General features: G+C 44.0%; 1 protein-coding gene across 1 annotated transcript in view; it reads left to right on the forward strand.

Annotated features, from left to right (window-relative positions):
* Window positions 1-479: 479 nt before the first annotated feature.
* Window positions 480-23,787, forward strand: part of LOC135509309 (metabotropic glutamate receptor 3-like) — a 59,809-nt gene continuing 36,501 nt past the window's right edge. The window contains exons 1-2 of the mRNA XM_064929847.1: window positions 480-620; window positions 13,507-13,572. The gene's annotated coding sequence lies outside the window, so the exon portion shown is untranslated. The remainder of the gene's footprint in view (window positions 621-13,506; window positions 13,573-23,787) is intronic.

Genomic DNA, 23,787 nt, shown 5'->3' on the forward strand with positions numbered 1-23,787 from the left:
TCAGGTAATAGGGCAGGCCAACAGTGTTCCTTGGTTCCCATTGGGAGAGGAAGTGGCTTTCAGCCTTATCTGGTTCTATTCATTTAGAGGTTCAGAAAGTATACCCCCTATGCGTATCATTTCATTTCCCAGGATCTTATTCTCAACCATAGGTAGCAATATTTTTTCTCGGGCCATGCTTAATGAATTTAATCTGATCGTATTAGTCATACTCATACATCCAAAATGTGTCACTATTTGCTTACATGTTGTTTTCACTACAGGGTTGATGATCTCTCGCTGGCTCTTGCTCTGTCTCTTTCTGTTTGCTCGCTGTGTTGGAGATAAACAGATGTTATTTTAGTAAGCGTGTTAAATGGGTGAATGGCCAAGTTTTCATTTTATCCAATAAAAATGTATCCTTGCCAGATCGATTGTTGTTGCTAGGAGACTGAAGCATCCTCTGGCAAGGGCTGCACGCGCTCTGGTACAGATGTATTTGTTCTCTCTCTCTCTCTCTCTCTCTCTCTCTCTCGCACTCTCTCTCGCAGTCTGACTCCACTGAGGAATCAGGAGTAAGAGAAACTCGTCTCAAGTGCTCAAATAGCTGCAAGATTTGCGCACTTCGCATTATAAATAAGGTAAGTCATTAGAATATTTTATCTCTGGACATTGTACTCACAATGTGGCTTTTTTCAAGAACACGTATATAGGCTACGTAGGTAGGAGCTTTTTTGACAGGTAGTTTACAAGCGCACGCGAGGGCAACTTCAATTATGTTGTCAACTGTTGACCTAATGACGTAGTAAAATGGAAATGTTGCTTGCGGTTTGCATTGTATTTACAGACACGTAACCATATCTGCATCCTTCATCATAATGTGATATGATGTGTGAGTGATAGTATTTGATTCATTCCAGCTCAATTCCTTTCAAGACGAGAGAAAAGTAATTGTCAGAGAAACGAAGGTTGAGTTGGAGTTTCAGAATGTCTGTAAAATGGTCATATCGGAGAAAATGAAGGAAAAGTCAGATTTCCATGCGTCGCAGTAGCAGTGTTTTCTGCAGTGTGGATAAGTTATTTTGGCTGTTACATAATTCGTTACAGACACAATGGACCGAGGATTCCACGAAATCGAAGTAGCCTAACAAACGACGGGATAAGTGCTTTCTAACCTCGGTGACACAATATATGGATACAGTAACTGATGAGTTAATACAGGTATGTTTGTGGTTGAAGATTGTATTCCTACAAACTGCGCGCGAACGCATCGATTTACACACCCATCAATCCGCGGTGTGCTCAGCGACTGTGCCCTCCTCGTCCGCAGGTGAGCGCGTGTACTTGTCTTTTCTCCCACGCGGCTCTGGAATTTGATAGCAGGTTGTTTAGGCATGGTGTCGATAAACCCACATCGTGTATGTGACGCTGTACTTATAGTTAAAGGTAGGACAGTTGTCGGTTGCCTATGTTTCTCTTCTGTCTCTCAGGACTCTCCTGACTGGCAGACTAGGCGTTTACGTGTGTGCGTGCGGCCGTGAGGGAGTGAGTGTTTGTGTGTTTCTCTCTCTCTCCTGACTTGTCTATGTGTGTCACTGGGTGTCTCTCCTAAAAGCCTAAAAAGGCTCTTTCACATCACAGAGCTTTACCTGGCTCTCCTGAGTGCATTGCTGTGTGTGTGTGTGTGTGTGTGTGTGTGTGTGTGTGTGTGTGTGTGTACATGCATGCATACATGCTTGTCTGAGAGTGTGTGTGTGTGTTTGGATATGTGCATCTGTATGATACAATCCGTGTGTATGCGATGATACCTCATTTATTCCCCCACTGTCTGTTTAGAATTAAATATGTGTGTTTGTTGTCTGTTGTTTACAGCTTTGCCTCCATCAATCAGTTACTGTTATACATCTATCCGATGAAAAGTAGTAGGCTACTGTAAATATAGCACTATTATATATCAAGCAGCTCACAGTGCATAGGCCTAAATTATTATTGTCAATAGCCTAGCTAATGAGTGATAAGTAATTAAATCTGGAAAACAAACTACACAGCGGGTTGCTTAGAGAAAGAGAGAGAATGATTGTGTGTGTGTGTGTGTGTGTGTGTGTGTGTGTGTGTGTGTGTGTGTGTGTGTGTGTGTGTGTGTGTGTGTGTGTGTGTGTGTGTGTGTGTGTGTGTGTGTGCAGGTGAAGACAAAATATTGCTGTGCATGTGTGTGAATGGAAATGGTCTTGTGGTTTGTATAGGCTATGTGTTGGTGTAGAAATGTGTAGATGATGCGTGTGCGTTCCTGCATGGCCTTCTAGACTCTATTTTTCATGCAGAGCTGTACTCTGTGGGATGAATGCAGTACAGAGCCTCCATCACATCATTAGCAGTTCAACAGCACTCTCTTTACTCAGCACAGGGAAATAAGCCCTCTCAACTGGCTGTTTCTCTCTATGTGTGTGTACGTGTCTGTGTCTGTCTGTGTCTGTGTGTGCATGCGTTTGTCTGTGCGTCCATCTGTTCATCTGTCAGTCCTCACAGACCATCAGTCAGTCTCTTCATGAGGTAGCCAAACATGATAAGAAAGAGGGTTTGGGAATTGACATAAAAAGCATGCGCAAGTTAACACATCACCGGACTGTTGCTGTCTGTCACCTGTAGCACAGATGATGGTGCTTTTGTTGCTTTTTCTATGATTGTGAAAATGTATTCATATGGGGCCCATGTAGTCCAGATGTAGCGATGTTTCAATGAACTGATCTATGAGGATGTTATGTTTGTTGAATGAGTCTGGAAGGCCATTTACAGTAAGCTTTTATTGACTCACAGCTCAGTCTACAATCATGGTAATAACTCTGACTGTTCATAATCTAATGATGTCAGTGATTCATGTACAGGAAGATAACTCATCTGATACAGCTTGTAGGTGCAGTATAGAGTTATGCTTCTCTAGTGTAATGTGTGTGTTTGTATTTGGACAGTGGTGGGGGGGGTCCTGCATTTCTGCTACAGTTGATGTGTCCCTGTAACAATCTCACACCGTTCTGCTCTGTTGAAGTAACAGGAGAGACTACAGACTGCTGCATGTAGCTCATAAACACACACACTCTATCTCTGTGGTGTGAGGTAGTGAAAGGGCAGTGGGATACTGGTGAGTCTGAGAGAGATCAGGTCGGTTAATAAATTATGAGGCTGAGAGAGAGAGAGAGAGGGAGAGGGGGAGAGAGAAAGAGAGAGAGAGGGAGAGAGAGAAAGAGAGAGAGAGAGAGAGAGAGAGAGAAAGAAAGAGAGAGAGAGAGAGGAGGGTGAGAAAGATGCTCTGTGCTCACTGGCTGTACAGGGTCTACTAACTAGAGGGTACCCAACAGGGGAACGAACACACACACACAACAGTGTTAATTTTGACACTCTTTTTTTATATATAGTCTAGTCTTAGTCATTTTGACTAAAATAGTCTTAGTCACATTTTTGTCATTTGAATAACGATTTAGTCTAGTTATTGTTAAATTTCCAAAAACAGTGGGACCATTTTAGTCAATGAAATGAAGTGGGACCAAATCACCATTATGCGAGTCACAAGCAAGTCTCAAGTCACAATGTCCAAGTTTCAAGTCAAGTCCCAAGTAGAATGGGTTGAGTCTTGAATCAAGTTGTGCATTCCAAGATCAAGTCAAGCCCAGTCGAGTCACAAGTTTTTTTCAAGTCAAGTCAAGTAAAAAAACATGACTATGACTTGATAAACTATACATCTTTGTCTATTTATTGAGGCTACCAGACAACCCTTTTCATTATTTTGTCGACAACCCATGTTGATTATGGAATCATTCATTCCAAATGCTAGCTTCATAAGTAAATTATATATTTCAAGCAATTTTGACTTACCAAACGGCAAGTAGGCCTATACTAGTAATTGCTGCTTGATGCCTCATTGCTGGTGAGCTTGCGAAGTAAACGGTTCATATTCTTGATCGCCAAACCATTTTTGGAGCGACAGATGCATATTCATTTATGGCAATCCCGTATCCCTACAATTTGACGTCTGCGCTGCACCCCATCCTATAGATGTACAGCAAATCAGCAATATGTTCACTAGCTGTGGATTTCAAACCTTGCACATGCACGCGTTTACAATCGATGCGCAAATGTAGCCTGTCATTACAGCCATAAAATGGTGATGAATTTTCAAAACGCAAGATACAGAAATAAAATGTGTTTTACACCTGCATTTGGAGCTGAAAGTCATCCTGTTAGCAGTCTATTTCAACTAGGGACATCATGTCACATTGTCACTTCTCTGGAGTCCAGCTCAAGCAGGATCATACGGTTTACATGGGGCGGCAGGGTAGCCTAGTGGTTAGAGCGTTGGACTAGTAGCCGGAATTTTGCAAGTTCTAAACCCCAAGCTGACAAGGTACAAATCTGTCGTTCTGCCCCTGAACAGGCAGTTAACCCACTGTTCCTAGGCCGTCATTGAAAATAAGAATTTGTTCTTAACTGACTTGCCAAGTTAAATAAAGATAAAATTACGTCGGAGATTACAGAATCAGATGGAAAGCATGATCTGTCTAGAGAATTTTTCTTCCTCACAAATATTGCAATTAATTCACTAGAATATGTTACATCTTCAAGTGTTGAAGGTAGTGCGATGTTACATATATCATTATACGTATAGCCAGTACCACGTATATAATTATAACCCTATCTGAAATATGAAAATGATCAATGATGTCACCGGATAGCCTATTGTTGTGGCAAAGATGCGTCCGTAGCAGATTGCTAAACTGTACTTTATATGGATAACATGAACGTAAGTAGGCTACTCTGTTTTTGATAGGCAAAACCGGAGAAAATGTAACAACTTTCCGGTCGCTAATCTGGATATGTGAGCTCGCCTTTGCGCACCAATGCTGATGACTGGCAACTTAGATGTTTTTTAAACAATACTTTGGTGCAATGACATAGGCCTATGTTAGTGACCAGATTGAATAAGCAAAGGTATAAATACAAAATAGAAATGGAAGGCTATATTTTTATTAATTCAGTTTCACACTCCCAAAACGTTCTCTCTGCACTAGTTTACCAGAGCTGTGTTGATTGACAGTTTCCAGGTCCAATCAGAGGTAATTTCATGTCATCAGTCTCAAGTCAAATTCAAGTTCCGAGTCTTTTGGTTCCAAGTCCAAGTTATTTTATTTTCTATCAAGTCGAGTCTCATGTCATCAAATGTGTGACTTGAGTCCGACTCAAATCCAAGTCATGTGCCTCGATTCCACACCTCTGTTAAATGCCCTTTCATTTTAGTCACATCACAATTGTATTGCCTTATTAACCTATAGTAAACATAAATCACCTGACTTCCATGTGACCAAACATGCATAGCCTTGTCCTACCAACATATTTTCTGTGTAACATTCTATTCTCTTCCCAATAGCAGAAATATGACAAACATATTTAAAAATATATAAGAACTATCTGGCCATGTAAATTCCTAACTCATCCTACACAGGTATTGCACATTACATACAAAACAAACAGACATACACAAGCTCAGAGAGAGCGAGAGAGGCACAATCACCAGATGGTGCTGCAAAGTATTGGCAAAGTAGTCTGGGTTGCACCTCCGTCTGTCGGTTGTGTCATTGCCCTTGACGTTCCACAGACCCTGCAGACACATTGATGTAATCGAGTCACTAAAACTTGAGTCCAAATCGAGTCCCAAGTCCCATATGTCCGATTCTGTGTCACCAATGGTCCCTATGGCTGAAGTCCGAGTCCCAGTGCTTGAGTCCTGGTCCAAGTGTTCAAGTCTGAGTCACCAATGGTCCCTATGGCTGAAGTCCGAGTCCCAGTGCTTGAGTCCTGGTCTAAGTGTTCAAGTCTGAGTCACCAATGGTCCCTATGGCTGAAGTCCGAGTCCCAGTGCTTGAGTCCTGGTCCAAGTGTTCAAGTCTGAGTCACCAATGGTCCCTATGGCTGAAGTCCGAGTCCCAGTGCTTGAGTCCTGGTCCAAGTGTTCAAGTCTGAGTCACTGGATCCACATTAACTCAAAATAAAGTTGTTTACCAAGTCAGATATAGTGTAGTGGCAAGAGGAATTTGGTCAATAAATTTCATGAATGAAGCTGACATTATTCCTTATTCAGAGAGGAATTTTTATTCTACATTTACGTAACATTTGTGTAATTTATCTAACGCTCTTTTCCAGAGCGAGGTACAGTTAGTGCATTTATGTTAAGATAGCTACAGTAGGTGAGACAACCACATATCACAGTTGTGCGAAGTACATTTTTCCTCAATAAGGAAAACATTGCGTCCTGCTGAACACGCCCCCAGGTTGTTAGCTATAGCTAGCTAATAAAGTAACATGACTGAACAAGGTGTAGCCTTAACAAATGGCCAAAGGTCTTGTCTGCAAGTAGCCTAGTTTTAGAACAGCCCTCGATATGCTTTATGAATGTAAAATGCAGCCCGCCAATGCACAATAGAAATGCAGTGGGGGAAGCGAGACTACAAATTCAAAGTCAGACTACTTTTCTATAGTCAAGGGAGAGAAAAACATTGATAGACTGTTGTTGAACTAATGAAATAAAATCAAAGTTTATAGGTCGCATATACAGATTTGCAGATGTTACCGCACGTGCAGCAAAATGCTTGTGTTTATAGCTCCAACAGTGTAGTCATACCTAGCAATACAAAACAATACACACAAAATCCCCAACTTTTAAAGAAAGAAAGTAAGAACTATCAGAATGTCAGATAAAGGTATATGGTGTGTATAGACAGTATGAACCGTATTCAAATAGAAAATGTTTGTACACCAGTAGTTATATAGGATGAGCCTTGACTAGAGTACAGTATACACAGTACATGTGAAGTGGGTAAAACAGTATGTAAACATTATTAAAGTGACCAGTGATTCATTGTCTATGTACATAGGGCAGCAGTCTCTAAGGTGCACGGTAGAGTAGTGGGTGGTAGCCGGCTAGTAATAGTAACTAAGTTTCAGGGCAGGGTACTGGGCGGAGATAGAAGCTTTTTTATCAGAGTCTCTGTCCAAACTTTGATGTACCTATACTGTCTCCGCCTTCTAGATGGTAGCGGGGTGAACATGTCGTGGCTCGGGTGGCTGAGGTCCTTGATGATCTTCTTGGCCTTCCTCTGACAGCGGGTGCTGTAGAGGGCAGGCAGTGTGCCCGTTTTGGGCTGACCGCACCACCCTCAGAAAAGCCCTGCGGTTGCCGACTGTGAAATTGCCGTACCAGGCGGTGTTACATCCCCACAGCATGCTCTCAATGGTGCATCTGTAGAAGTTTGTGAGGGTCTTAAGGGCCAAGCCAAATTTCTTCAGCCTTCTGAGTGCCTCTTCAAACTCAGAAGGCTGAAGAAATTTGGGTGGGTGAGGGCCTTGTAACCATTCAGGAAGAGAGAGTAGCAAGGATCGAGAGTCCGTGATGCCCATATAACACAGGAGTTGTGTTGATAGAATTTCGGTAGCATATTCCTCAGATTGACTTTATTAAAGTCCCCAGCTATAATACATTTGGCTTAAGGACATGCGGTGTCCAGGGCAGCAGCTAGCCTAGCAGGTAGCCTTGTGGTTAAGAGCATTGGGCCAGTAACTGAAAGGTCACTGGTTTGAGTCCCTGAGCTGGCAAGTTTGGAAAAAATCTGCAGTTCTGTGTCACATTCTGACCTTTATTTCCTTTGTTTTGTATTTATTTAGTATGGTCAGGGCGTGAGTTGGGGTGGGCAGTCTATGTGTTTTTCTATGTTGGGGTTTTGAGTTCAGCCAAGTATGATTCTCAGAGAGGCAGGTGTCGTTAGTTGTCTCTGATTGAGAATAATACTTAGGTAGCCTGGATTTCACTTTTGAGTGGTGGGTGTTTGTTTCCGTGTGAGTGTTTGTTGCCACGCGGTATTGTTTCGGTTTCAGTCGTTTCACATTTATTGTTTTGTAGTGTTCAGTTTATGTCTTTAAATAAACATTATGGACACTCAGTCAGTGCGGCCAGAGCGTCAGTCAGCCAGGAGATGCCATAGCCGTCAGTCAGCCAGGAGCTGCCAGAGCCGTCAGCCAGCCAGGAGCTGCCAGAGCCGTCAGCCAGCCAGGAGCTGCCAGAGCTGTCAGCCAGCCAGGAGCTGCCAGAGCCATCAGCCAGCCAGGAGCTGCCAGAGCCGCCAGCCAGCCAGGAGCTGCCATAGCCGCCGGAATCGCCCTTCACTCCGGCACTGCCGGAGTTTCCCGCCTGTCCGGCGCTGCCGGAGTCTCCCGCCTGTCCGGCGCTGCCGGAGTCTCCCGTCCATTCGGGACCCATTTCTAGGTTCCCTAGTCCGAGGTCTGCGGGGAGGGTCGCCGCTCGTAAGAGGCCACGGAGGCGGACAATGAGGCAGGGAAAAACTGTGGTGAAGTGGGGTCCACGTCCTGCGCCAGAGCCGCCACAGTGGACAGACGCCCACCCAGACCCTCCCCTATAGGTTCAGGTTTTGTGGCCGGAGTCCGCACCTTTTGGGGGGGGGGAGTACTGTCACGTTCTGATTTTTATTTATTTTGTTTTGTCTTTATTTAGTATGGTCAGGGCATGAGTTGGGGTGGGCAGTCTATGTGTGTTTTTCTATGTTGGGGTTTTGAGTTCAGCCTAGTATGGTTCTCAATCTGAGGCTGGTGTCGTTAGTTGTCTCTGATAGAGAATCATACTTAGGTAGCCTGGGTTTCACTTTTGAGTGGTGGGTGTTTATTTCCGAGTGTTTGTTGCCACATGGTACTGTTTCGATTTCGGTCATTTCACGTTCATTGATTTGTAGTGTTCAGTTTATGTCTTTAAATAAACATTATGGACACTTACCACGCTGCACATTGGTCCTCCGATCCTTCTCGCTACTCCTCCTCAGAAGAGGAGGAAGATTGCCGTTACATTCTGCCCTTGAGCAAGGCAGGTAATCCCTGGCAACTGCTCTCCGGGCACCGTGGACATAGATTAAGGCAGACCTCTGCAACTCTCTGATTCAGAGGGGTTGGGTTAAATGCAGAATACACATTTGAATTGGATGCATTCAGTTTTGCAACTGACTAGGTATCCCCTTTTCTAGTTTTCAAATAGTCCAGTGTAGTTCCTTGGGAGCTGTCACTGTGTCGGTTTGGGGGTGAATATACACGGTTGTGACGATGACCACATAAAATTATCTCTGGAGGTAATGCGGTTGGCATTTGATGGGGAGGTATTCCAAATTGGGAGAACAAAATGTCTTGAGTTCCTGTACATTACCACAATTAAACCATTAGTTGTTAATTATGAAACAAATCCCGGAGAGTTCTTTCTCCTGTTTGCGTGATGGATGGAGAACCCCACTGTCTGAATGGACGGGGGCAATATATCCAGAGAGAGCCATGATTCGATAAAACTGAGTATGTTACACTCCCTAATGTCTCTCTGGAAGGAGGACCTCGCCCTGAGCTCGTTTACTTTATTGTCCAGGGACTGAACGTTAGCGAGTAATATACTTGGAAGCGGTGGATGGTATGCACACTGCCTGAGTCTGACTAGGGCCCCACTTCTTCCTCTTTTCCGGTGTTGGTGCAACCCCCGGGATGAATAGAGGGGGGGAAGTTCAAATGAAAGATCCTGAGAAGTAGAATTTCTGCTCTAATTTCTGGCGATCTAATATCACAAAGTTTTTTTTCCGGCTGTAGGTAGTAGATATATACGAAATGTTCTGAACAAATAATGTTTCTCTCATAATTAATTTTACGGACTCAAAAATATCCCACCATGTCGAACAAACAAATTATATGTCTGCATTTATAAAACTTCCTGTTCCATCACAGCTGTCGTGATGACAAATTTTAGTCACAGAGATACAGTGATTTTATCCCGTTTCATTTGAACATGTTTTTTTTCTGGGTCTATTTAGTCAGTTATAGTCTCGTCAATTGGCACTGAAAAATAGGTGTTTGATGAATATTTTAGTTTTGTTGACAAAATGATGCCTGACACACACACAAACACCCACAAACACAGGCAAACACCCACAAACATAGGCAAACACCCACAAACACAGGCAAACACACACAGCCAGGGGCACTAGCAGGCAACTTGTCTTGGAGATTAGCATGCAGTGATAGCCAACATCATCTCTCCTCTCCTTCCGCCAACCCCCTTTCCTTTCACTCCCGGACTGAACCCATCACCCAGTCAGTTTCCTGACTACGCATCAGGCAAAGTCCTACCACAGAAACAGGGCTTAGTGGTCTACAGATGACCCAGGTTTAAATCTACAGCCTTTGAATTCATCTGATGACATTTTTTCTTACACGAGTATAATGGGATAACTATCTACACGATGGCACCCCCAACTATATAATAGCTCAGTGACTTTCAACGTGGCACCGTCATAGGTTTCCACCAACAAGTCAGTTCATCAAATGTCTGCCCTGCTAGAGCTGCCCCGATCAACTTTAAGTGCTGTTATTGTGAAGTGGAAAGGTCTTGGAGCAACAACTTCTTAGGTAGGCCATACATGTTTACAGAACAGGACCGCTGAAGCGCCTGTACAGTGTAAAAATCGTCTGTCCTCGGTTGCAACACTCACTACCAAGTTCCAAACTGCCTCTGGACGCAACATCAACGCAAAAACTGTTCGTCAGGAGTTTCATGAAATGGGTTTCCATGACCAAACAGCTGCACACAAGCGCACATGCGCGATGCCAAGCATCAGCTGTAGTGGTGTAAAGCTCACCGCCATTGGACTCTGGAGCAATGGAAACATGTTCTCTGGAGTGATGAATCACTCTTCACCATATGGCAGTCCGACGAACAAATCTGGGTTTGGCAGATGCCAGGAGAATGCTACCTGCCCGAATGCATAGTGCCAACTGTAAAGTTTGGTGGAAGAGGAATAATGGTCTGGGGCTGTTTTTCATGTTTTGCGCTTAGCCCCTTAGTCCCAAATGAAGGGAAATCTTAATGCTATAGCATACAATGACATTACAGATTCGATCAAATCAAATTGTATTAGTCACATGTACCGAATACAACAGGTGTAGACTTTACCAACAATGCAGTTTAAAAAAAATACAGATAATAATAAGAAATAAAAGTAACAAGTAATTAAAGAGCTTACAACTTTTTGGGAAGGCCCTTTCCTGTTTCAGCATGTCAATGCCCCTGTGCACAAAGCAAGGTCCATACAGAAATGGTTTGTCGAGATCGCTGTTGAGGAATTTGACTAGCCTGAACAGAGCCCTGACCTCAACCCCATCAAACACCTTTGGGATGAACTGGAATGGCGACTGCGAGCCAGGCCTAATATCCTTGTGGCGGAATGGAAACAAGTCCCTGCAGCAACTTCCAGTGGAATGCCTTCCCAGACGAGTGGAGGCTGTTATAGCAGCAAAGGGGGACCAACTCCATATAACTGCCCATTATATTGGAATGCAATGTCCGTATACTTTTGACCATGATGTGTATCTTGATTCTGAATTGGGCTGTTAAGGACAGCACAAGGCTGGTCTGGACATATAGCTACATTTTAGTCATTTAACAGACACTCTTATCCAAAGCAATTAGGGTGCCAATTAGGGCACATTGACAGATTTTTCAACTTAGTTGTCTCAGGGATTTGAACCAGCGACTTTTAATTTACTGGCCCGATGCTCTTAACCGCTAGTCTAAACTGACTTACTGTGCTTACTGAGCTACTCCTAGAGTCTTTAGACCAAGTGGGATGGGTTGGTGTTGAATCATTTTAGGGGTGTGTGTAGTGTGCTGGTGTGTGTTTAGCTGTACCTCTCTGTCCTATTTATGGATTGACAGTCTTTCCTCCCTAAAACACACTCTGTAAATAATGAATGAACTGTCCATCTCACCCAATACACAGGCAGGAGTATGTCTGGAATACCAAACACACACACACACGCACACGCACACGCACACACACACACACACACACACACACACACACACAAACGTAACCTCAAAAATTATTTGTGCAGGTTTCTATTAAATATACCACATGGTGTGAACTGTTTATGTATCTGCTACCTAGAGAGATGGGGAGAGAGAGAAAGAGAGAGAGAGAGAAAGAGAGAGAGAGAGAGTAAAGTACAGAGGGATGCACACTGAAAGAAAGGGAAACAGAGAAATGGTCTATTAGCTCTCTCACACTGAAAGAAAGGGAAACAGAGAAACGGTCTGTTAGCTCTCTCACACTGAAAGAAAGGGAAACAGAGAAATGGTCTATTAGCTCTCTCACACTGAAAGAAAGGGAAACAGAGAAACGGTCTGTTAGCTCTCTCACACTGAAAGAAAGGGAAACAGAGAAACGGTCTATTAGCTCTCTCACACTGAAAGAAAGGGAAACAGAGAAATGGTCTATTAGCTCTCTCACACTGAAAGAAAGGGAAACAGAGAAATGGTCTATTAGCTCTCTCACACTGAAAGAAAGGGAAACAGAGAAATGGTCTATTAGCTCTCTCACACTGAAAGAAAGGGAAACAGAGAAATGGTCTATTAGCTCTCTCACACTGAAAGAAAGGGAAACAGAGAAATGGTCTGTTAGCTCTCTCACACTGAAAGAAAGGGAAACAGAGAAATGGTCTATTAGCTCTCTCACACTGAAAGAAAGGGAAACAGAGAAATGGTCTGTTAGCTCTCTCACACTGAAAGAAAGGGAAACAGAGAAATGGTCTATTAGCTCTCTCACACTGAAAGAAAGGGAAACAGAGAAATGGTCTATTAGCTCTCTCACACTGAAAGAAAGGGAAACAGAGAAATGGTCTGTTAGCTCTCTCACACTGAAAGATTCGCTCCAATGGTGGTGCTTTTTCACACATAAGTACAGATAAACAAACACACAACACCCACACACAGTGCAGAGTGGGGTGAGTACTGTGGTCCATCGACCCTGCATGTCCTCTCTCTGCAGGGTACGTGTCATCAACGACATCCCTGCCTGTTCGAGAGGGAGGGGAGAGATATGGGAGATGGGAGAGAAAAGCTGGGTTCACATTTTTGGGGGTTCTGTCCAAGCGCTGTATGAAGCTGACTAAATATAACAACATATGACGAAATACATAACTAAATATATTCTGTTATTGTACCAGTGTGTTTTACTCATTGCAAGTAGGTGTGAGCAGAGCACAAATTTGACTAGAATGGAATATCTACTGTCTTGTTTTTGTAATAGAGTCACAACTTGAGGAAAGTAAGGAGGGAAAGAAAGAGCATAGAGATAGAGGGAAGGGAGGAGAATGTGATCTAGAAGGTGATTGACCCGTGTACTGCAACTTCAGGTCATGATTAGTCTCTCTATCAGGATAGAGGTCTGCTACTCGCCATCTTTGCCCTTTACTCTTTTTCTCCTGGCCCAATTTCTGAACCATGTAACGAAGACTAAATGGATGAAGGGCAATACAAATACATCAGTGTGTGTGTCTGTGCATGTGTGTGTGTGTCCGTGTGTGCGTGGCCCTAAACATTGTTTGGTAACCAATTCTCTGTCTAACCCCCCAACTCTCTTCTCGTCCTCTATCTCCCTCTCTCTCTAGGTTACTCTGGGGATGTAGCTATGTATCATGACCCAGCAGCTCTTTGGCTTGTCTGTTTCTTGTCAGGTAAGACACTATTTCGGAGGGAATGTTGAAGTGAGGTATTCAAACACCGTGACCTACATTCTCAATGGAACACAGCACAAGATTAGTCATCAAATACCTGTCATCATAAGCTAGCCAAGTGTTTTAGAGGCTTACTGTATTTTTTTAAATGTGTATATGGATATGTGTTACATGTGATGCATAAATAGCCACAATAACTACACCTAGTTTGCTATAGGCTTAATTAGTTGTAGAGCTGATATGTAGGAGCTAAGTTATCATTAACATGCAGCTGATTCTCTCTAAGAGGTTACCACGCGGTGAATGTTCCTTTTCTGAGGACGCTGAAATGGTAGAGCTGGCTAGCGTAAGATTGCAGTGTGTTTCTGTGTGTGTGTTTCTGTGTGTGTGTGTGTGCATGCTCTTGTGTGTGTGTGTTTCTGTGTGTGTGTGCGTGCGTGCGTGCGCGCGCGCGTGTGTGTTTCTGTGTGTGTGTGTGAGTGTGTGAGTGTGTGTGTGTGTGTGTGTGTGTGTGTGTGTGTGTGTGTGTGTGTGTGTGTGTGTGTGTGAATGCGCGCGCATGTGTAGTATAAGAATGTTTGAAGATATTATTATTTGGCTCATCAGTTGAAAATTGATTTTATGAGCTGCCAATTAGATTACAGCATCCTGTTAAAGAAAGGCCCTGGGTGGAACGGCCGCTATCTGCACCCAAAACACACACACACACACGCACGCGCACACACACACACACACACACACACACACACACACACACACACACACACACACACACACACACACACACACACACACACACACAGACAATATTGCGCAGGGCACTCATCAAAACACAGGCCAACCAAGTTAATTACAGTGTTGTGCTGAAGGGCTGTGACTTACAGAGAGAGATAAAAAGAGACAGAGAGACAGGGCAGAGAGAGATTGAGAGAGAGGGGGAGAGAGAGGAGGGGAGAGATGAATCGAAAGAGGGGGAGAGAGAGAGATGGAAAGAGAGAGAAATGAGGGGTGGGGAGGTCACTCTCAGGACAGTATTTTCATGTTCTTTTTATGAGGTTCTTCTTTTGTAGATTGAGAATTTATCTAGGAATAAATTGTTTATAGTTTGGGTGTTCGATCGATCGTTAAGGTGACTCTGGGCACTTCTTTTTTCCACACGCGGGTGTACACACACACACACACCTTTCCTTGGGGTGTGACGTCAGCTTGAAAGAGCATGGGTGAAACATTTATAAAACAGACCCTAGTGGGGGGTACATTTCTCAAATAGTTGCAGGAGAATCTTATTGACAGCAATGAAAATCCTGGGTTGTTTGGTTGACCCAACTGCTGGATTGTTTGGATGTCCCAACTGCTGGGTTGTTTGGATGTCGCAACTGCTGGGTTGTTTGGATGTCCCAACTGCTGGGTTGTTTGGATGTCCCAACTGCTGGGTTGTTTGGATGTCCCAAGTGCTTTTCCACACGCGGGTGCACACACACACACACCTTTCCTTGGGGTGTGACGTCAGCTTGAAAGAGCATGGGTGAAACATTTATAAAACAGACCCTAGTGGGGGGTACATTTCTCAAATAGTTGCAGGAGAATCTTATTGACAGCAATGAAAATCCTGGGTTGTCTGGTTGACCCAACTGCTGGGTTGTTTGGATGTCCCAACTGCTGGGTTGTTTGGATGTCCCAACTGCTGGGTTGTTTGGATGTCCCAAGTGCTGGGTTGTTTGGATGTCCCAACTGCTGGGTTGTTTGGATGTCCCAACTGCTGGGTTGTTTGGATGTCCCAACTGCTTGGTTGTTTGTTGACCCAACTGCTGGGTTGTTTGGTTGACCCAACTGCTGGGTTGTTTGGTTGACCCAACTGCTGGGTTGTTTGGATGTCCCAACTGCTGGGTTGTTTGGTTGACCCAACTGCTGGGTTGTTTGGTTGACCCAACTGCTGGGTTGTTTGGTTGACCCAACTGCTGGGTTGTTTGGATGTCCCAACTGCTGGGTTGTTTGGATGTCCCAACTGCTGGGTTGTTTGGATGTCCAAAGTGCTGGGTTGTTTGGTTGACCCAACTGCTGGGTTGTTTGGTTGACCCAACTGCTGGGTTGTTTGGTTGACCCAACTGCTGGGTTGTTTGGATGTCCCAACTGCTGGGTTGTTTGGATGACCCAACTGCTGGGTTGCAGGCATTGGGTAACATAGTTGGGTTGTTTTCTTTCACATCTCTTAGATGTTTAGTCCCCCAAAATGGGAGACTTCGAGTGGTTCTGGACTGGTTCGGACTGACATTTTGGTGTACCAAGCGCTCTGTGAATGCTGTAGGGTCCCGGGCATTATAAAGCCTCATCTGTCCGCTCTCCCCTACCACTATCTTAGCAGAGCTGACTTGAAGTGTCAGGTTTCATATCCCACATTTGCATAGGGGGTGACGTGTCACATTTTCTGGCCTATCCAGACAAAGAATCGATTTTCTCTTCGTCTGAGCTAGTGAGCCCAGCCTGGCAAACCATAAATGAACGGTGGCTGTCTAGCGAATCTTGCTGTCACAGTCTCAGATGGATTTAGAGCTCTCAACATGAAACCATTCTATATAATTTCATAGAATTGAAACAAGGCCACTTTTTCTTGGTCAAAGACGGACGAAATCACTTTGTGCTTAAAGTTAAAGTTGTAACAAGTCTGCACACATTTGAATGGTGTCTCTGTGCCGCTCAGTGGTGGTTTAGGAGATAATGATTTGTTGTCAGTTATATGAAATAGTCACTAAGTATGATCATATTTATTTTACAGTAATAAGAAATGTGAAATAATTTAACATTTGATTGTTACTATATTTAGAAAGCATTTCAGTAATTTTAAGCCCTTTTGCCCCACTTTCGTTGAATAGGAAAAAAATCATATATGATTTTTCATATTTTCATATTATTTTGTACTATGTACTTGAGCTTGTGTCCAAAAGTGAGTACACGTCAGCAATTTACGTAAAACAATGACCAGAAAGGTGAGTTCCAGACCTTTCTATGATGATGCAACATTACCACTTCTTGTTAATGGCAATCTGATTCAAAATAATTACGTTTGGATATGTCTATTTAGGCAGAAATCTCATTTTTTAAAGAGCAAAGATGGGTTGTTAATGCTGGGTTATTGGTGCTGGGTAATTGGTGCTGGGTAATTGGTGCTGGGTAATTGGTGCTGGGTAATTGAGATATTACACAGCAGGTCAGATCAGAAGACAGAAGGGCGTAGCTTATTATGGGCAGGGCTTTCAGATATATATATTTTTGGCCATTTGTGAGAGTAAATCTAATCCCTGTTCATCTGTTTCTCTTGCATTGTTATCAAATGTTACTGTTGAACACTGAGAGTTATGAAGCTTCAATTAGCCTTATAGTAGCAAAGCGCATGCCCCACCCACCTGAGGATCTGTCTTTTTCAAATCAAATGTCAAATCAAATCAAATGTTATTTGTCACATGCGCCGAATACCGTGAAATGCTTACTCACAAGCACTTAACCAACAATGCAGTTTTAAGAAAATAGATATTTACTAAATAAACTAAAGTACTTTTTTAAGTAACACAATAAAATAACTATCATTTAGGCTATATACAGGGGGTACCGGTACGGTGTCAGTGTGCACGAGTACAGATTGGTTGAGGTAATTTGTACATGTAGGTAGGGGTAAAGTTACTATGCATAGATAATAAACAGCGAATAGCAACAGTGTAAAAACAAAGGGCGTGTCAATGCAAAATAGTCCGGGTGGCCATTTGACAAATTGTTCAGCAGTCATATGTAGAAAGTATTAAGGAGCCTTTTGGACCTAGACTTGGCGCTCCGGTACCACTTGCCATGCAGTAGCAGAGAGAACAGTCTATGACTTGGGTGACTGGAGTCTTTGAGAATTTATGAGGTCTTCCTCTGACACCACCTGGTTTAGAGGTCCTGGGTGGCAGGAAGCTTGACCTCAGGGATGTACTTGGCCATACGCACTCCCCTCTGTAGCGCCTTATGGTCAGATGTTGCCATACCAGTTGGGGATGCTCTCGATGGTGCAGCTGTAGAACCTTTCGAGGATCTGGGGACCCATGTCAAATCTTTTCAGTCTCCTGAGGGGGAGAAGGTGTTGTCGTGCCCTCTTCACGACTGTCTTGGTGTTTTTAGACCATGATAGTTCGTTGGTGATGTGGACACCAAAGAACTTGAAACTCTCGACCCGCTCCACTACAGCCCCGTCCATGTTAATGGGGGCCTGTTTGGCTTGCCTTTTCCTGTAGTCCACAATCAGCTTCTTTGTCTTGCTCACACTGAGTGAGAGATTGTTGTCCTGGAACCACACTGCCAGGTCTCTGACCTCCTCCCTATAGACTGTCTCATCGTCGGTGATCAGGCCTACCACTGTTGTGTCGACTTAATGATGGTGTTGGGAGTCGTGTTTGGCCATACAGTCATGGGGGAACAGGGAGTACAGGAGGGGACTAAGTACACACCCCTGAGGGGCCCCAGTGTTGAGGATCAGCGTGGCATATGTGTTATTGCCTACCCTTACCACCTGGGGGCTTTGTGGGCACTATGGTTTTGAACGCTGAGGTGTAGTCAATGAACAGCATTCTGACATAGGTGTTCCTTTTGTCCAGGTGGGAAAGGGCATGCGATTGAGATTGTGTCACATGTGGATCTATTTCCTGTGTTTGAGGGGTACAAAATCCACTTGTCACTTAAATATCCCTGGATTTATTGGATTCATTTTACACCTGCGACTCTTTTAGCTTGTGCCTGTCGTTTTTTCCAGTTTAATGTTACGACTGTGGAAATAAAATAAAATAAAATAACATTTTATTGGTCACATTCACGTGTTTAGCAGATGTTATTGCATGTGCAAATGATTGTGCTTCTAGTTCCAACAGTACAGCAATATCTAACAAGTATTATCTAACAATTTCACAACATATACCCAATACACACAAATCTAAGTAAGGAATGGATGAGCAATGTCAGAGTGGCAGACTTAGATACAGTAGAATAGTATAGAAAACAGTATTTATATGAGATGAGTAATGCAAGATATGCAAACATTATTAAAGTGACATAATTAAAGTGCTAGTGTTCCATCACTGTGCTAGTGATGGCTATTTAACAGTCTGATGGCCTTGAGATAGAAGCTGTTTTTCAGTCTCTCGGTCTCCGCTTTGATGCACCTGTACTAACTTCGCTTTCTGGATGATAGCAAGGTGAACAGGCAGTGGCTCGTGTGGTTGTTGTCTTTGATGATCTTTTTGGCCTTCCTGTGACATGGGGTGCTATAGGTCTCCTGGAGGGCAGGTAGTTTGACCCCGGTGATGCGTTGTGCAGACCTCACTATCCTCTGGAGTGCCTTGCGGTTGTGGGTGGTGCATGTTTGTAATGACCTGTCAAACACAAACTGGCTGAAATGTGCTCAATGGAATACGTTGGATTTCCATTGAATCTGTAAGAATGCTAATGCTTCGTCTGGGATTTAACACACCATCTCGACACTCACATGAGAAGAAAGATGACACTATTTTGATTGTTCATTTTTTTTGAGAATTTAAAAAAGTAATAATTGAATACAGATTAAATGTTTAGATAGGTCTAATCGAGAGACAAGTGTGTTGATCTTCTTATCCGAGGGTATCCTGCTATTGACACACTTGTTGAATTATGAAAGAGAACATGACAACAACAGTAATTGAGGCAGTCTAGACAGCGCAAGAGAATGCAGGTAGGGTAGACAGAGCAGGTAGGGTAGACAGAGCAGGAGAATGCGGGTAGGGTAGACAGAGCAGGTAGGGTAGACAGAGCAGGTAGGATAGACAGCGCAGGAGAATGCGGGTAGGGTAGACAGAGCAGGTAGGGTAGACAGAGCAGGTAGGATAGACAGCGCAGGAGAATGCGGGTAGGGTAGACAGAGCAGGTAGGGTAGACAGAGCAGGCAGGGTAGACAGAGCAGGTAGGGTAGACAGAGCAGGTAGGGTTTCACAGAGCAGGTAGTGTAGACAGAGCAGGTAGTGTAGACATAGCAGGAAGGGTAGACATAGCAGGTAGGGTAGACAGAGCAGGTAGTGTAGACATAGCAGGTGGGGTAGACTTAGCAGGTAGGGTAGACAGAACAGGTAGTGTAGACATAGCAGGTAGTGTAGACAGAGCAGGTAGGGTAGACAGAGCAGGTAGTGTAGACAGAGCAGGTAGGGTAGACAGAGCAGGTAGCGTAGACAGAGCAGGTAGGGTAGACAGAGCAGGTAGGTAGACAGAGCAGGTAGGGTAGACAGAGCAGGTAGGGTAGACATAGCAGGTAGTGTAGACAGAGCAGGTAGGGTAGACAGAGCAGGTAGGGTAGACAGAGCAGGTAGGTAGACAGAGCAGGTAGGGTAGACAGAGAAGGTAGGGTAGACATAGCAGGTAGGGTAGACAGAGACAGAGCAGGTAGGATAGACAGAGCAGGTAGGGTAGACAGAGCAGGTAGGGTAGACAGAGCAGGTAGACAGAGCAGGTAGGGTAGACATAGGTAGGGTAGACAGAGACAGAGCAGGTAGGGTTGACAGAGACAGAGCAGGTAGGGTAGACAGAGCAGGTAGGGTAGACAGAGACAGAGCAGGTAGGGTAGACAGAGCAGGTAGGGTAGACAGAGCAGGTAGGGTAGACAGAGAAGGTAGGGTAGACAGAGTCAGTGTTTGGTGGTTGCCATCGCAAATATGTGATTGGAACAGTAGCAACAGAACATATGATTCAACAAACACGTCTAAATAGCATTGTTGTCTGAAAAGCATCTAAACAATGTTTTGTACTGATGGGAAATAAAGGTCTTCACAACTTTATTCCTTAATTTTTACCTTTTATATTAAAAGATAAATGCGAACTTCGTCTTCCAAGCATCACATGGAACACATCCACAGACAAACTTATTCCATAAACTGGTCTAAATAACAGGTTGCCCTAACAAAAAACAAAACATGTTTGTGACCTAACAGCTAGACTTGTTTACAATATACCACATCTCTGGTGAACACAAGGGAGAAATGTCATATTGTTAGAGAAGAGATCGTGTCAGCTAAGCTAACAGCAGCTACATTCTTTATGATGGCAGACATTTTTTTATAAAAAGAAAATGTATAAGCTAAATTAAAATACAGCCCCTGGAAAGGGGAGTCTGAGCTGGCAACCCTGAGTAACAACAGTTACAATCAAGTCAGTCAGTTACAAACAAGTCAGTCGAGTGAACCATTCCTTCACCTCATTGTGTTATAACATCTTTGGTCTGACGGATGTTTACGTGACAACCAGAATGCATTGTATGATGTCAACAATCATAGCGCTACACATACACGACATGATCGCCAGTATGTGGACACCTGCTCGTCGAACATCTCATTCCAAAATCGCGGGCATTAATATGGAGTTGGTCCCCCCTTTGCTTCAATAACAGCCTCCACTCTTTTGGGAAGGCTTTCTACTAGTTGTTGGAACATTGCTGCGGGGAATTGCTTCCATTCAGCAACAAGAGCATTAGTGAGGTCAGGCACTGATGTTGGGCAATTAGGCCTGGCTTGCAGTTGGCATTCCAAATCATCCCAAAGGTTGGAGTTGAGTTGAGGTTGGAGCTGCCTGATGGTGTAGCGTGATTCATCACTCCAGATAACACATTTCCACTGCTCCAGTGTCCATTATGACAAAGGGAAAACAGGTTTTTAGAAATGATAGCAAATTTATAAAAAACAGAAATACCTTATTTACATAAGTATTCAGACCCTTTTGTAAGAGACTCGAAATTGAGCTCAGGTGCATCCTGTTTCCATTGATTCTCCTTGAGATGTTTCTAAAACTTGATAGGAGTCTACCTGTGGTAAATGCAATTGATTGGACATGATTTGGAAAGGCACACAACAAACTGAACAAACAGGGAGAAGGGCCTTGGTCAGGGAGGTGACCAAGAACCCGATGGTCACTCTGACAGAGCCCCATAGTTCCTCTACAGCACTCCACCAATCAGGCCTTAATGGTAGAGTGGCTAGACGGAAGCCACTCCTCCATAAAGCCACATGACAGGCCGCTTGGAGTTTGCCTAAAGGACTCTCAGACCAACAAGATTCTCTGGCCTGATGAAACCAAGATTGAACTATTTGGCCTGGAAACCTGGCACCATCCCTACAGTGAAGCATGGTGGTAGCAGCATCATGCTCTGGGGATGTTTTTCAGAGGCAGGGACTGGCAGACTAGTCAGGATTGAGTGAAAGAGGAGTGTAGACAGAGCAGGTAGGGTAGACAGCGCAGGTAGGGTGGACAGAGCAGGTAGGGTAGACAGAGCAGGTAGGGTAGACATAGCAGGTAGGGTAGACAGAGCAGGTAGTGTAGTCATAGCAGGTCGGGTAGATATAGCAGGTAGGGTAGACAGAGCAGGTATTGTAGACAGAGCAGGTAGGGTAGACATAGCAGGTAGTGTAGACAGAGCAGGTAGGGTAGACAGAGCAGGTAGGGTAGACAGAGCAGGTAGGGTAGACAGAGCAGGTAGGGTAGACAGAGCAGGTAGGGTCAACATAGCAGGTAGTGTAGACAGAGCAGGTAGGGTAGACAGAGCAGGTAAGGTAGACAGAGCAGGTAGGGTAGACATAGCAGGTAGTGTAGACAGAGCAGGTAGGGTAGACAGAGAAAGTAGGGTAGACAGAGCAGGTAGGGTAGACAGAGACAGAGCAGGTAGGGTAGACATAGCAGGTAGTGTAGACAGAGCAGGTAGGGTAGACAGAGCAGGTAGGGTAGACAGAGCAGGTAGGGTAGACAGAGACAGAGCAGGTAGGGTTGACATAGCAGGTAGTGTAGACAGAGCAGGTTGGGTAGACAGAGCAGGTAGGGTAGACAGAGCAGGTAGGGTAGAAAGAGACAGAGCAGGTAGGGTAGACAGAGCAGGTAGGGTCGACAGAGCAGGTAGGGTAGACAGAGCAGGTAGGGTAGACAGAGACAGAGCAGGTAGGGTCGACAGAGCAGGTAGGGTAGACAGAGCAGGTAGGGTAGACAGAGCAGGTAGGGTCGACAGAGCAGGTAGGGTAGACAGAGCAGGTAGGGTAGACAGAGTCAGTGTTTGGTGGTTGCCATCGCAAATATGTGATTGGAACAGTAGCAACAGAACATATGATTCAACAAACACGTCTAAATAGCATTGTTGTCTGAAAAGCATCTAAACAATGTTTTGTACTCATGGGAAATAAAGGTCTTCACAACTTTATTCCTTAATTTTTACCTTTTATATTAAAAGATAAATGCGAACTTCGTCTTCCAAGCATCACATGGAACACATCCACAGTCAAACTTATTCCATAAACTGGTCTAAATAACAGGTTGCCCTGACAAAAAACAAAACATGTTTGTGACCTAACAGCTAGACTTGTTTACAATATACCACATCTCTGGTGAACACAAGGGAGAAATGTCATATTGTTTAGAGAAGAGATCGTGTCAGCTAAGCTAACAGCAGCTACATTCTTTATGATGGCAGACATTTTTTTATAAAAAGAAAATGTATAAGCTAAATTAAAATACAGCCCCTGGAAAGGGGAGTCTGAGCTGGCAACCCTGAGTAACAACAGTTACAATCAAGTCAGTCAGTTACAATCAAGTCAGTCGAGTGAACCATTCCTTCACCTCATTGTGTTATAACATCTTTGGTCTGACGGATGTTTACGTGACAACCAGAATGCATTGTATGATGTCAACAAACATAGCGCTACACATACACGACATGATCACCAGTATGTGGACACCTGCTCGTCAAACATCTCATTCCATTTTCATCAAGGATAACTCTGTACTTTGCTCTGTTCCTCTTTCCCTCAATCCTGACTAGTCTACCTGTCCTGCCTCTGAAAAACATCCCCAGAGCATGATGCTGCCACCACCATGCTTCACTGTAGGGATGGTGCCATATCAAGAAGCTGATTAAACAATATGATCATTACACAGGTGCACCTTGTGCTGGGGACAATAAAAGGCTACTCTGAAATGTGCAGTTTTGTCACACAACACAATGCCACAGATGTCGCAAGTTTTGAGGAAGCGTGCAATTTGCATACTGACTGCCGGAATGTCCACCGGAGCTGTTGCCAGATAATTTAATGTTCATTTCTACGTCGTTTTAGAGAATTTGGCAGTATGTCCAACCGGCCTCACAACCGCAGACCACTTATATGGCGTCGTGTGGGCGGGTTATTTGCTGATGTCAAC

Source organism: Oncorhynchus masou, chromosome 22 (assembly GCF_036934945.1).
Source record: "Oncorhynchus masou masou isolate Uvic2021 chromosome 22, UVic_Omas_1.1, whole genome shotgun sequence".
Taxonomy (NCBI): domain Eukaryota; kingdom Metazoa; phylum Chordata; class Actinopteri; order Salmoniformes; family Salmonidae; genus Oncorhynchus; species Oncorhynchus masou.